Below are 5,887 nucleotides of genomic sequence, written 5' to 3'. Positions count from 1 at the left end.
TGTGTGTGTGTGTGTGTGTGTGTGTCTAATGAGGAGAGAGCATGGATATAGGTGTATGTGCTATGGTGCATATGTGGCAGTCAGGACAGCCTTGGGTGTCAGTCTCAACCTTCTACCTTGTTGAAATGGGTGCCTTGCTTTTCTGTTGTATAGGCTGAGCTCCTGGGAATTCTCCTGTCTCTGCTTCCCATCTGCCTGTAGGAATGCTGGGATGACAGAGGCACTGCACTGGTTTCAGTGTGTTCTAGGGAGTCAAACACAGTTCCTCTCACACTTTGCTGAGCCGTCTCCCCAGCCCTCTCCAGTTCATTGTAAGTTGAAATGCATCATGGGAGCTCAACCCTTTTAGGTTCTCTGAGGAGAACCTAAAAACAGAAACAGAACCAAGCAGATAAGCATACTGGCTAGCATGCCCTTGTTCTGACCCACCCCAGGGATCACAAACGTATAGGAAACTGAAGCCAGCAAGCAGCAAACCAACTCTACCACAAACGTGAGTCTAAGAACAAAGAAGGGGCACGCGGAGTATTCAAGAGTAAGTATTCATTTAAACAAGGTCTCACCACTGTAGCCCTGGTTGGCCTACAGTTTGTTATGTAGATCAGGCTAACCTAGAACTTAGGTCTGCTTGACTATGCCTGAGTTCTGAGATTATAGGTGTGCTCCACCATGCCCGGCTTAGTGAGTACATTTAAGCCTCTATTTTATTCTTTTCCAAGGAGAAACCAGATGCCATAGAATCCCATACACAGACTGACAGCAGGCCAGCTCTTGAGGCATATGTGCAAGGTTGGGTTGTTTAAGGATCTATCTTTATTATTTTTAGTTATGTGTGTATAAGAGTGTTGGTACATGCACATGTGAGATCAGAGGTCTCCCCCTGGAGCTGGAGTGACAGGCAGTTATGAGCCACCTGGTGCAGGTGATTTAGGTGCTGGGAACGGACCCTCAGGTCCGACATAAGAACAGAGTACATCTTACCCACCGAATCATCGCTCCTGCTCCAAGATCTGAGTAACTTCAATTTCTTTCTTTTCTAAATGCTCCATCATAGCCAGTGTGACCTCCCTCAGTCTTGAAAACAATGGACATGTGGTTGCCATTGGCAGTGGAGACAGTAGCTTGAATTATTTATCCTTTGGAGCAAGCTCCATGGGAGTTTGCGTCCTATGCCAGAAACAGCAAGGGCAGAGAAGAAATACATTTCTCTTCCAACAGTGAATTGCTGCTGCCTGGGTGTCTTTATACATGTCATGGGGGAGAGGTGGAGGTTGGCTCAGGGACTACACAAGCTGCTCTTACTAAAATGGGACTTGTAAGGTGACAATTCAAGCATGTGATGTTGAGAAAATTTGACTTTCGGAGAAACACAAAATCATAATAAATTGCAGGTCTGGAGGGAAAGCCATGAATCATGTTGGCAGGCATACTGCCTCGTGGGCCTGTACCGTCAACACCAGCCCTCTCTCACACCTCTCTTAGCCCTGAGTCACCTGTCTTCATCTGCCAAGCGTATACTTCTCCCTGACGTTTCCCGAGCACAGTAGACGTCAGTACCCAGAGGCCAGGAGAAGTTTGCAGAGGACCCCGCACTTCCAGCTGTGAATGTTTCCCCCTGAGTTCTATCTTTGGTCAGCCTTAATTTAGGGAGGCCTCCCAGCTGGCTCTGCTCATTGCTTGGTCCAGGAAAGAAAAATGACCAGTTGGTCACTTTCTTTAAAGTCCTCTCATGTCTAAGTTGTACATGATGCGAGACTTGCTAGTGAAATGACTAATACGAGTGGTAGAAAAATTTAGGATCAGCCTAGATTTTTATTGGAGCTCCTGAAGGCAACCTATGGTTTTGTGGAAGCTTTGGTTAAGAGAACAGGCTTATTTTCTTTCTCTATAATCCAATGTGTCTTTTCGTATTCTTCCCCTACCCTTCCCTTGGTCCTCAGGAAGGGCATTTGGGCAAAAGCACAAAAAGTTAGATCCCAAAGGCTCCGATTTGCCATCCATGGTGGGAGTCCTAAGACACCACCTACTTGCTATGTGACAGCTAGTGAGTACTCGGAGGTCCTGCTTGGTCAGCTGGGCCCTACATTTACCACATGACTTTTAAAAGTAAGCAGCAGGCTCCAGTTCTACGTAGCAGTTGTAGAGGCTTAAGCCAGTCCCTTTAGTTTTGTGTACCTGTGCTCCTGATTTGCAGGAGCACAAATAAGCATGCCTTACTTTCACTAGAGTGGACTACATCAGCTAATGCAGATCACAAATGAAGCACAGCATCGAGCACAGCCATCCATACATTTCAGGCTTTCAAAATGGCGTGTCTTCTCCTCTTACATCTCCTGTCTGGACCAGCCCTGGGTGGAGAATGGGGAAGGCTGGTTTTCTAGGGCTAGACCTGGAGATTTGGGTTCCTAGTTGGATTTGGCTTGGAAACAAGACACTTTGAAGAAATGAGGAGTGCATTGACCCAGGAGTCAGTGGGACTGAGATTCTGACTGGTTCTGCACACACCCACGTACTGCGATCTTGGTAAGCTACTGACTGGAGAGTCTGGGTGGTGCCCTTGATGCTGAAGAAGCATGTGTGCATATCCTGACTTGGGAACCCTTTCAGCTCTGCAGTCTTAATAGATTTTCTCAAGCACACTGAGCCATTCCCAACATTGTCTCCAATGGGATTTTGTCCTGTCCTCCCTCCTCCCCCCAGTTGTTTCCCAGTGGTTTGTAACTCCCTGGAAAGGCTTTTTAAAAGAACAATAATTATGAATGCACATACAGAATTTTAAAGAGGACAGACAACCTAGCTGCTTTAAATGAGGATATGGGAAGCAAAGGGTTGAGACTTTTTGAGCCCCTACAAAATGTAATGTGTGTTGAGACCATCAGTGGGCATTATTTCTGATTGAAGATCCTCTTTAGCCCAGACATTCCCTTATGTAGATCAATCCCCCACAATTGCATACGAACCCCTACAGTACTCCATGGCAAACTGAATTGCTCCTCAGAACCTTATCTTTAGTACTTAGCAAACTGGCTTTATGCCAAGAGGGGAGGTGGCATCTTGGAAGACCACAAATATGCTAGAACCAGAATGCTTGAGTTCACATCATGGCTACTTGTATTTTAGACAAATTACTAAATTTCTTTTAACCTCTGTTTTGTTTTCTGCAGGACAGTAATCCTCATTCTACAAGATCATTATGAGCATCAACGAACTCATTTCTACTAGGGAAGCAAATACGTTGGCGTTTTATTGGTTTGTTTGTGTGTTTGTTTAGTAGGATCTCACTAGGCAGTCCAGACTGCCGTGGACTCACAAGTTTCCCTTCTCAGGCTTATAACCATGCGCTCCTGACACTTATACAAGCAACTCAATTAAACTCAAGCGGGCCATCCTCTTCCTCACGCTTACACTGCTGCTCCTGACAACCAGAGCTTACTTGTTTCATGTCTTGTTTTCTAATTGTGCTTGAGACTCCAGTAAGCCGAACTGCAGCAAGCCAAGTATAATGCTTTATAATTGAAAAATGCAAGCCAGATACTAAGTTTCACCATGGAGTCTTGTATGTAGGTGCCATTAACATTTGCCTTCAGTTCTCCCAGTTCCCTCCCCTGCCCTTTCTACCCCAGTCAGTCTCCCTCTGATTTCCTGTTGTATGTATCCCATGATCCTCTCTGGTTCCCAGTGCCCTTGAGATCATTTCCTCCCTTCTCATGATCCTCTTTCTGTTTTGTAACTTACAAACATGTATAGACATATTCATATACATGTGTAATTTAATATAAGGTTGCACACATGAGAGAAAACACTAGATATCCATATTTCTGAAACTGGTTTACTTTGCTTAACGTTCTAGTTCTCTTCATTTTCTTGTAAATGTCATTTATGATTTCATTTCCCTTCGTCCCTGCATAAGATTCCATTTTGCATATGCATTTTTAAAACTGTAATTAATTTTTGACAATTTGTACATATATAATGAATTTTGATTACGTTCACTTCCCCATTACCTCCTGGACTCCTTCCCAGGTAAACCACCTTTTACTTCCAAGATTTTTTTTTTGTTGGAAGAGGATGGCCCACTTGAGTTTAATTGAGTTGCTTGTATAAGCATGGTGGGGGTTACTGGGGCACGGGCAACTTACTAGTGTCAACACCACTGAAGTAACCATCTCTCTTCCCTCCAGCATCTGTTATCTCCCAGTAGCCCCTCCCCACCTGGGACAGAATGCTGATAGTGTCCTGTGTGGTTCAGGTGTTGGCTGCTGTGACTCCATGAGTGAGTGGGTCACATCTGGAAGAAAGCTCCCCATCACACTCCTCCCCATCCTCCAGCCCTTGCGTTCTGCCCACCTCCTCTTCCATGATGTTCTGAGTCTTGGAGGGGGTAAATACCTCTCATGTAGAGCGGAGCACTCCATGGTCACCTGTTCTCAGCACTTTCGCTAGCTATGTGGCTCTGCAGTAACCATTGCCCACAGCAAAATGAGGCTTCTCTGACCAGCGCTGACAGCGATACTAAATATTGGGCCAGTGGGATGTCTTAGCAGGTAATGGAGCTTGCTGCCAAGCGTGATGACTTGAGCTCAATTCCCAGGGCCCACATGGTAGGAGATAACTTATTCCCACAAGTTGTTCTCTGACTTTAATACACATGCCCTGGCATGTGTGCACCTCCCTACACATACAAATAATAAAATGTAAGAAGCCACAAATTCTTAGAAATCAACAGAATAACACGTACCTTTAGCAAAACAACAGTGGCTCTTCTCCTAGTGCCTTGTGGCTTCTTCAGCTGTGGGCTTTTGTCTAGGTCTAAATTTCTTCCTGTGGAACAGGCCCAAGTTGTCACTTACTGGACATTGGTCATGTCACTGTTGCACCAGGGGGCACTTTATTTTTTCACTGTAGTTGTTTAACACAAAGAAGCCAGCTGGGTAGGACTTTTGGTGACTACATTCTATTTATTAATCTATCGATATACATCTAGTTCAGCTCTATCTCTTGGCTTATATGAATCAGTAAATGTGGATGGGAAGGTATCTTTGTGGTGTGTTGTTGACTTAGAACCCTTCTGGTATGTATTCAGGATTAGTATAATTGGGTCAAGAGTAGTTCTAGTTTCAGTTTTTCTTCTGATACTGAAAAATATTTTTGTATGGGTGGGTGTTACCTGCCTAAATGTATATACCATATGCACATGCCTGGTGTCTATGGAGGTCAGAAGAGGATGCGAAGTTCCCTAAAGTTGGAGTTATAGATGGTTATAAGCCACCATGTGGCTGCTGGGAACTGAGCCCAGGTCTTCTGCAAGAGCAGTGCTTGTCTTAACTGGCGAAGCATCTCTCCATACTAACTCCCACAGTGGCAGGTTTGCTAGGAGTATACATGGAGCGTGCATGTGCACATGCACAGTGTTCATTTCTCCACATTCTTGCCAGGATTGTCATTTGGTTTCATGGTGATGGCCATTCTGGCTCGCATTGCCCCATGGTAAGGATGCTGAACGCTTACTCAAGTGCGTATCGCCCATCTGTGTGCCTTCTTTGAGAACGGTCTGCCCAGTCCATTAGCTTGTTTCCTGCTGGATGATTTGTTTTCCTGGTGTTTAATTTGTCCAGTTCTGTATATATAAAGATGTATAGCATCTTCCTGTTCTCTGGGTGCTGATGCTTGTTCTCTTCGCTGATCAGGAACTTGGTAATTCCCTATACTTCTAGTTGTCAGTTGTTGGCATGATTTGCTGTGCAGTTGGAGCACTGTTGAGAAAGTTTCTTTCTTTCTTTCTTTCTTTCTTTCTTTCTTTCTTTCTTTCTTTCTTTCTTTCTTTTTTTTCAAGACAGGGTTTTTCTGTATAGCCCTGGCTGTCCTGGAACTCACTCTGTAGACCAGG

The sequence above is a fragment of the Mastomys coucha genome, unplaced genomic scaffold (assembly GCF_008632895.1).
Source record: "Mastomys coucha isolate ucsf_1 unplaced genomic scaffold, UCSF_Mcou_1 pScaffold16, whole genome shotgun sequence".
Lineage (NCBI taxonomy): Eukaryota > Metazoa > Chordata > Mammalia > Rodentia > Muridae > Mastomys > Mastomys coucha.
This window is presented reverse-complemented; position numbering follows the sequence as displayed.